This window comes from Bactrocera neohumeralis, unplaced genomic scaffold (assembly GCF_024586455.1).
Source record: "Bactrocera neohumeralis isolate Rockhampton unplaced genomic scaffold, APGP_CSIRO_Bneo_wtdbg2-racon-allhic-juicebox.fasta_v2 ctg2381, whole genome shotgun sequence".
Lineage (NCBI taxonomy): Eukaryota > Metazoa > Arthropoda > Insecta > Diptera > Tephritidae > Bactrocera > Bactrocera neohumeralis.
This window is the reverse complement of record NW_026090119.1, coordinates 1-10,000: the sequence shown is the minus strand read 5'-3', so window position 1 is coordinate 10,000 and position 10,000 is coordinate 1. Positions and strand designations below refer to the sequence as shown.

General features: G+C 29.2%; 2 pseudogenes; both read left to right on the top strand.

The window, feature by feature from the left end:
- Positions 1–2,787: 2,787 nt before the first annotated feature.
- On the top strand, positions 2,788–4,776 carry LOC126766757 (small subunit ribosomal RNA; annotated as a pseudogene).
- Positions 4,777–5,459: 683 nt separating this feature from the next.
- On the top strand, positions 5,460–5,638 carry LOC126766756 (5.8S ribosomal RNA; annotated as a pseudogene).
- The last annotated feature ends 4,362 nt before the right edge of the window (positions 5,639–10,000 follow it).

The window sequence follows — 10,000 nt, the reverse complement described above, 5'->3', positions numbered from 1 at the left end:
AAATAATTTTCATATAAGTATTAAGTGTAAAAGTCATACAGGTAAATATAATTTTCATATAAGTATTAAGTGTATAAAGTCATATAAGTAAATAATTTCCATATAAGTATTAAGTGTAAAATTTATACAGGTAAATAATTTTCATATGAGTATTAAGTTTATAAAGTCATATAAATAATAAATTTTCATATAATTATTAAGTGTAAAAGTCATATAAGTAAATAATTTTCATATAAGTATTAAGTGTATAAAGTCATATAAGTCAAAAAGTCATACAGGTAAATAATTTTCATATAAGTATTAAGTGTATAAAGTCATATAAGTAATAAATTTTCATATAAGTATTAAGTGTATAAAGTCATATAAGTAAATAATTTTCATATAAGTATTAAGTGTTTGAATTCATATAAGTAATAAATTTCCATATAAGTATTAAGTGTATAAAGTCATATAAGTAAATAATTTTCATATAAGTATTAAGTGTATAAAGTCATATAAGTAATAAATTTTCATATAAGTATTAAAGTGTAAAAGTCATGTAAGTAAATAATTTTCATACAAGTATTAAGTGTATAAAGTCATATAAGTCAAAAAGTCATACAAGTAATAAATTTCCATATAAGTATTAAGTGTAAAAGTCATGTAAGTAAATAATTTTCATATAAGTATTAAGTGTAAAATTTATACAGGTAAATAATTTTCATATGAGTATTAAGTTTATAAAGTCATATAAATAATAAATTTTCATATAATTATTAAGTGTAAAAGTCATATAAGTAAATAATTTTCATATAAGTATTAAGTGTATAAAGTCATATAAGTCAAAAAGTCATACAAGTAATAAATTTCCATATAAGTATTAAGTGTATAAAGTCATATAAGTAAATAATTTTCATATAAGTATTAAGTGTATAAAGTCATATAAGTAATAAATTTTCATATAAGTATTAAGTGTAAAAGTCATACAGGTAAATATCTTTCATATAAGTATTAAGCGTATAAAGTCATATAAGTATTAAATTTCCATATAAGTATTAATTGTATAAAGTCATATAAGTAATAAATTTTCATATAAGTATTAAGTGCATAAAGTCATATAAGTCAAAAAGTCATACAAGTAATAAATTTCCATATAAGTATTAAGTGTATAAAGTCATATAAGTAAATAATTTTCATATAAGTATTAAGTGTATAAAGTCATACAGGTAAATATCTTTCATATAAGTATTAAGCGTATAAAGTCATATAAGTATTAAATTTCCATATAAGTATTAAGTGTATAAAGTCATATAAGTAATAAATTTTCATATAAGTATTAAGTGTATAAAGTCATATAAGTAAGAAAGTTTCATATAAGTATTAAGTGTATAAAAACCACAGCCAAGTCTTATATGAAAATGATTAGCATATAAGACCAATATAAACTCTATAAAGTAATAGACATTTTTATGATATATAATTTCGTTTATATATCAATGAAATAGAGTTAAAATCATATAAATTATTATGGATATTTGAGTTTGTAATTTTAATGGGTAAATATATTTTCTACGATTGGGTTGGTGATGAAATTTTATCAACAAATCTGCACAAGTTTGTTATATAATTGACTTATACTGAAATAGTACTTATATTAAAATGATTACTTGTATGACTTTTATAAGTTAGTACTTATATGAAAATTTTTTATTAGTGAAAACTAGTTATTATGTCTTACTCTCTATATATTTTAATATATTTTAATTAAATATGCTTTTCTACTTGTATTTTTATTTTATACTTGTATGAACTTAGTACTTATATGACTTTTAATTGTGGTAATTTGGTGTTCAGTACACACAAGACAGCAAAAAATCCTTTTTTTTAAAGAGTTTTTAACAAGAGGTGTCATTTTTATTTATATAACTGGTTTTTATTCCTGTATTCATGAGCTACAGTTGGTTTTAAATAGACAAATTTTATTCTTCCTACCTATTTGGTTTAAATTCACAAGCGTTGGATGATTATATCAAAACGTTAAAATTCTATACTTAACAAGTAGCATATGAAAGAATATTTTAACTTTCTTTAAACTATTCTTATTACACATAAAAATATATGTGCTAATGGAATTGTATTAAATTAAGTGAAATATTTATATTATTACGCTCAAAAAAATACTTTCATATCATATATTTATTATTGAAAAATAAATATAATTGAATTTGAAATTTTTAATTTCAAATCAAAGAAAAAATGTATATATTCTTAAAAAAGATATATACACATTATGCATTGAAATAAAGTAAAATGTATAAAAAATGATATTATTTGAAAGTTTAGCTAATATAAGAAGAAATATCGTTCTTACATAATTAAATAATATTATGTATAGAGAACGAAAATTCTTTTCACGATACAAAAGCAAAAACATAAAAAGCAACTGTATTGCAACATAACACACATAAGAAACCAAACGTCAGTGCGCCAATTAATTGGACTGAAAGAAGAGAATATAAGAAAATCCATATTTAATATATATAATAAAAATTCTCAAAGAGAAATAAGCAAATATATGGATAAAATGGTATATGGGGGTACCAGAATAATATAAAGCAATCAATAAATATTAAAGCTTTATAAAAAAAGTCCGAAAAAATTTATAAAAAAGTAAATGTGTTGTCTGTGTTGTATATAAGGGATGTCTTTTTTATACTTTGTGTATTGTGTAATTTTCAAATAAGAAAATATCATTTAAAATTTTATATAATATAAAAAATATTATATAAAAAATAATATAATAATATTATTCTGGTTGATCCTGCCAGTAGTTATATGCTTGTCTCAAAGATTAAGCCATGCATGTCTAAGTACAAACAAATTAAAAGTGAAACCGCAAAAGGCTCATTATATCAGTTATGGTTCCATAGATCGTTAACAGTTACTTGGATAACTGTGGTAATTCTAGAGCTAATACATGCAAAATAAACACGGACCTTTTGGAACGTGTGCTTTTATTAGGCTAAAACCAAGCGATCGTAAGATCGTTATATTGGTTGAACTCTAGATAACTTGCAGATCGTATGGTCTCGTACCGACGACAGATCTTTCAAATGTCTGCCCTATCAACTTTTGATGGTAGTATCTAGGACTACCATGGTTGCAACGGGTAACGGGGAATCAGGGTTCGATTCCGGAGAGGGAGCCTGAGAAACGGCTACCACATCTAAGGAAGGCAGCAGGCGCGTAAATTACCCACTCCCAGTTCGGGGAGGTAGTGACGAAAAATAACAATACAGGACTCATATCCGAGGCCCTGTAATTGGAATGAGTACACTTTAAATCCTTTAACAAGGACCTATTGGAGGGCAAGTCTGGTGCCAGCAGCCGCGGTAATTCCAGCTCCAATAGCGTATATTAAAGTTGTTGCGGTTAAAACGTTCGTAGTTGAATTTGTGCTTCATACGGGTAGTACAACTATAATTGTGGTATGTACATTACCTTATGTATGTAAGCGTATTACCGGTGGAGTTCTTATATATAATTAATACAATGTATTTTTTATATATTCCTCCTATTTAAACCTGCTTCAGTGCTCTTCATCGAGTGTTGTTGTGGGCCGGTACAATTACTTTGAACAAATTAGAGTGCTTAAAGCAGGCTCCAAATGCCTGAATATTTTGTGCATGGAATAATGAAATAAGACCTCTGTTCTACTTTCATTGGTTTTTAGATCAAGAGGTAATGATTAATAGAAGCAGTTTGGGGGCATTAGTATTACGACGCGAGAGGTGAAATTCTTGGACCGTCGTAAGACTAACTTAAGCGAAAGCATTTGCCAAAGATGTTTTCATTAATCAAGAACGAAAGTTAGAGGTTCGAAGGCGATCAGATACCGCCCTAGTTCTAACCATAAACGATGCCAGCTAGCAATTGGGTGTAGCTACTACTATGGCTCTCTCAGTCGCTTCCCGGGAAACCAAAGCTTTTGGGCTCCGGGGAAGTATGGTTGCAAAGCTGAAACTTAAAGGAATTGACGGAAGGGCACCACCAGGAGTGGAGCCTGCGGCTTAATTTGACTCAACACGGGAAAACTTACCAGGTCCGAACATAAGCGTGTAAGACAGATTGATAGCTCTTTCTCGAATCTATGGGTGGTGGTGCATGGCCGTTCTTAGTTCGTGGAGTGATTTGTCTGGTTAATTCCGATAACGAACGAGACTCAAATATATTAAATAGATGCTTTCAGGATTATGGTGTTGAAGCTTATATAGCCTTCATTCATGCGTTCATCTTGAATGGACAAGTGTTTGAATGTGTTTATATAAGTGGAGTCGTACCTGTTGGTTTGTCCCATTATAAGGACACAAGCTTCTTAAATGGACAAATTGCGTCTAGCAGTAACGAGATTGAGCAATAACAGGTCTGTGATGCCCTTAGATGTCCTGGGCTGCACGCGCGCTACAATGAAAGTATCAACGTGTATTTCCTAGACCGAGAGGTCCGGGTAAACCGCTGAACCACTTTCATGCTTGGGATTGTGAACTGAAACTGTTCACATGAACTTGGAATTCCCAGTAAGTGTGAGTCATTAACTCGCATTGATTACGTCCCTGCCCTTTGTACACACCGCCCGTCGCTACTACCGATTGAATTATTTAGTGAGGTCTCCGGACGTGATCACTGTGACGCCTTGTGTTTCACGGTTGTTTCGCAAAAGTTGACCGAACTTGATTATTTAGAGGAAGTAAAAGTCGTAACAAGGTTTCCGTAAGTGAACCTGCGGAAGGATCATTATTGTGTTCCTATCCGAAAAAAAATATTAAAAAAAAAAAAAAAAAAAAAAAAAAATAAAAAAGAAAAAAAAAAATTTTTTCTTTCTTTTTGTTCTTTTCATTCAATATGTTTTGAATTATTGATAATTATTATTTAAATCGATGTGGGTATATCAATAATTTGCATAAAACATATTTGAGTGTTTTTCTTTTTTTTCTTTTTTTTTTTTACTCCATGTAATGCATTATGAGCAGTATATTTATACATATATTGTGAATTTCGCATACATTGTATTTGAACGCTAAAAAACCTTTAAACATATATAGCTGTACTTATTATTTATAAAAAATTTATAAGAAGTTAAATGATCTTTTTATAGAAAATATATAAATGTTAAGTTAATTTGTTCACATTAACGTGTTGTTCATGTAACATGTAATAAGTATACGTTATATACATATATTGTGGATTATTTTCATTCAAGAAATACTGGAAAATGCACAAAGAAGAGAATAACTAAAAATGGTATTACTGTTTTTGTTGACCTAAGACATGCGCAGCTTGCAAATGTTTGGGTTTAAAATTACAATTTATTGAAAGATGTGTTGTGAAATTTTATTTTAAAAATTTGTTTTAAATATTATTATTATGCTTTCAATAAATTAAAAACTCTTGACTTTGAATCAAAAAATACAAACAAATTTTACTCTAAGCGGTGGATCACTCGGCTCATGGGTCGATGAAGAACGCAGCAAACTGTGCGTCATCGTGTGAACTGCAGGACACATGAACATCGACATTTTGAACGCATATTGCGGTCCATGCTGTTATGTACTTTAATTAATTTTAAAGTGCTGCTTGGACTACATATGGTTGAGGGTTGTAAGACTATGCAAAATTAGTTACTTATTCTTTTAGTTAATTAAAAGAACTTGAGGCATATGGTATATTATTGGATTGTATTTTTAATCCATAATAGTAATAGCATAAAGAGAAATATATACAATATATTCTTGAATACCTCATTGTTGAACGAAATTTTGTAATAAATGAGAATCTTAGTATTCCCAAAATAAAGAAAATTTCAATATTATTTAAAATATATTTAAATAAATATGGCTAAATGAGCCTTAGTCGCCTGCCCCACACCACGCCTACACACATCGCTAACACGCTACACTCACCACATTCACTTCCACATCACCACACCACAGTCCACATCAATACAACCCACAGGTGAGAGCATCTCACACCCACACAAGCACATACACACCACACTCGATTACACGCGCGGGATACCAGCCAACAAAAGGGATCGTCCCCGCAGCACAGCAGTTCAGTTTCGAATCTACTATCGAGCCCGTATATCGCCAGTTTCGATCGCCGTCCTTTAGTGATCCAGACAGTTGCGTGTCATTATTACTTGTGAACCCTTTCTTCGATTTCTGAGCCGAGTGAATAAAACAGTGAACAAAACAGTGGCGGGCCAGCATTTAAGCGTGTGAATCCTTTATATTCTAATTTTTATAAACTATAATCCGAGGGATTAAAATATTTGCGCGTCAGCACAAGGCTGGTGCAAGATATTCTATATAAATCCGATTAACATATAGTTTTAAGTAGTGGACAATCCTTTGTCGTGCCTAAGCTCTTTTGAAATAAATTCTAACGCAAAGAAGAATATAAGCCCGAGCGTTTCTACTCCCAAACAAGGTGAACGTTGCAAAATTTAATGGTAAGTGCAAGGGTGCAATAACTATGGTCCTTCGAGCCGTAAAGAAAGGCACTATTGAGAAAAAACATTAAAAAATCCAAACAGTGAAAGTTGAAAGTTGTATATTTTGCGGTGACCACAAAAACGAAAAACATTATATACACACCGACATATGTATGTATGTATGTGAAGCATAAAGTGCAGTTGCAGTTAAAGCATAACTAGTACACCGCTTCAAAAGCGGGCCAACTGTTTACAAAAGCAAATAAAAGAACAAAAAAAAACCTGAGTGCAATTACCAAAACAACAAAACAAAACCCATATATATATTCACAAATAAAGTGATAAAAATATTATAAACATTGAAGATTGAGTGGCAAAAGCCGAAAGTTAAAAGGAAACAAACAAAAAATGAAATCCCTTCAAACACCGGGCGCGAAAAATAAAAGTGGCAAAAGTATCAAAACGGGCGCTTTTAATGATAGTGCAATTATCGGGCGCGAAAACCACAAAAACTAATTTAAACAAAAAGAACAAAATTTAATAATAAACAATGAATAAATAAAAGGCCCTTAGCCCCTTGAAGCGGCTCAAAGTGAGTTGTATCGACTCCACTTCTTATTTAAAAAATTTTTATTTTCATATATGTACAGTTTGTCAAGTAATTCTTTGCAAAATGGAAAACGTCATTGAAATAAAACTTCAAGTTTATTTTTCTTAAGAAAAAATGGATTTATTTCAGTTTTTTCTTTTAAATTATAATAACAGTGATTATTAGCTACAACTATGATTAAAAAAATCATATTTCAGCATTTAAAAATACAAAATATTTGCAAATATTAGTCAAATTAATAATGGGTTTGCAAAATGTAAACAATATTTATAAAATATAACATTTATGGTTCTAATATTTGGTGTTCCCTTGGCATCCAAGACTGCGTTAACGAGAAATGTATAAGACCATTTATGTTTGAGACATAATACTCAAACTGTTGCTTTTATTAATGCGTTTTTAACTTACTTCTAATTTTGCCGAAAAAAAACAGTTTGGTAACGAACCCAAAATGCTATAATATGTATAAAATTCATTACATCATTAAATATACGTTCTCTAACGCCTTTGGATGAAATACATAAACCATTTACGATATTTTTTGTTTTAAGGCTGTGTTGGGCAATTTTTTCGTTTCATAACGTATACTCAGTCCGGTTGTTGTTCAAGAGCAATCCTGCGTTGGATTTCCAGGCTGACATTATTAGATGATTGATCGCAGAAAGCAAAGTTTCTTCTGGCTACAGAGTACTTGTGAGTATTGAGATAATATTTCTTATGGTCTCGTTTCACTAACTATTTTCTTGCAGTTGTCAGCCTTTAGTTCCATATATAATTATTCAGTATACTCGGCTTTGTACATATCTAAGAAAAATATCAGCTAATTCTTTTGGTCCTGTTTGTGTGTACTTACTCGTTTGCCTTGTTTCCAAAAAAATTTGCAAAAAAAATTGAAAAATATTTGCAACTTTTTGTTTTTGTTGTTTTCTTGTTATGTTGTATGCTAAATATATATTGTATAATAACCACTGTTATTATAATATAAAAAAATTCGTCAAATTACCTTTTTTCTTAATTAAACTTGAATATATTTTGCATTACTTGACAAACTGTATGTTGGTAACTTGTACATAAAAACTGTATTCAAGTCGTAACCTTTTATAAACTGTTTCAAATTAATTTCCCGGAATATATATATATACATGTATTTACCTCCAATATATGTATGAACAGTATATAATATAATATATAATTATTATATATATACTGGCATATACAATCTAAGAAAAATGGTCCTATTTACGCTTACCCTTGTGTATCCAAACACACAAATTTGAAAAAAAAAAAAAAAAATTCAAATATATATACTACCCCTTATAAAAAGTATAAGCAGGATTGCGCAAATAGTAAGCTTGGACAAATTCGATCAGTAAAGGAAAAATAGAAATAATAGAATACAACATACATATATGCAAATTCTTATATTCATATTTTATATTTAATTATACATATATTGACATATAAGTACCAACCAATGTTGGAAAACAACATACACACATACTTATGTATGTATAAATATTATAATAAATATCAATTTCTACAAAATTGCACATATTCCAATGTGTACTTAGAGTGCATACCTGCATCTTACCAATTTTTTCTCCCGCGTCATTCGTATTGTAAAATCATACATACAGACATACGGCATACAGTTTGCCTTTGACTTCCTTCGTTTAAACTAAAACTATTTTAAACTTTCGGGATTTAATTTGAAAATTTAATCAAACTAAACAGAGCGCTAATTGCAATTACAAATATTTTAATTTAACCCCCAAAAAATATACGGTCAAATCAAAAAAAAAAAAAAAATAATAATAATATTAAAAGACAAAACCAGCACATACTTTACATACGTGTTGGTATCTCTAATTGTTCTCACATATATCCAAAGATCAAATCGGCATATTTCAAGCAATACCTCTTGTTCTTGCTAAAGCACAAGCAAGCAGGATTGCAAACAGAAAAAAATCTTTTTATATACAAAGGTCATTAACCCTTTTCTCTTTCCTTATTATCGCCCGTATACGCAAGTATAAACTAACGAGTGCAAAGCAATAAATAAAATAGAAAGAAAAGAAGAACAGACTAAAAGCACACTAACTATTAGGAATAAGGAAATCGAAGCACTCGTTCGATAGTTGGTACATTGCGTATACAACAAAAATTCAAGATTAAGGAAAACGAAATACTTGTTCGTTGTTCAATACGTTTTGTATACAACACACATACAAACCCTTTATCTTAAAGATTCAAACGTATTTATTGTTACCAGAAATTCTGAAAATCATATAAATTACCCATGAATATTTGAGTTTGTAAATTTTAAATGGGCAAAAGTAAATTTTCTATACGATTTCGGGTTGGTGAGGACAACGTGGCACGGAACATTTATAACAAATCTGCACAAATTTGCTCAAATTGACATATACTGAAATAGTACTTATATGAAAATGATTACATGTATGACTTTATAAGTTAGTACTTATATGAAAAATTTTATTAGTGAAAACTAGTTAATATATGTTATATCTTTATATATTTCATTATACTTTTATTAAATATGCTTTTCTACTAGTATGAAATTTTTCATTTAGTATTTGTATGAGAATTTTTATACTTGTATGACTTTATGGACTTAGTAGTTATATGAAAATTTTTATTTATATAAGTATTTCAGTAAATAATTTGTATACGTAAATTTGTGGGTTTTTTATTCCTGGTACCTGGCTACAGTTGGTTTAACCCATTAGCCGCCAAAGTAAAATGAATAGCGTAATTTTTGCAAAATTCTTATTTTACTATTGTTTACAATCAGAATAAACACGTCAGTATGAAAAACAAAAAAAATAATAATTAGGCCCCCTTATAAGGGGGTGTACTTAATTGAGTACAGCGGCGTATTACAGGTGGAAATTTTC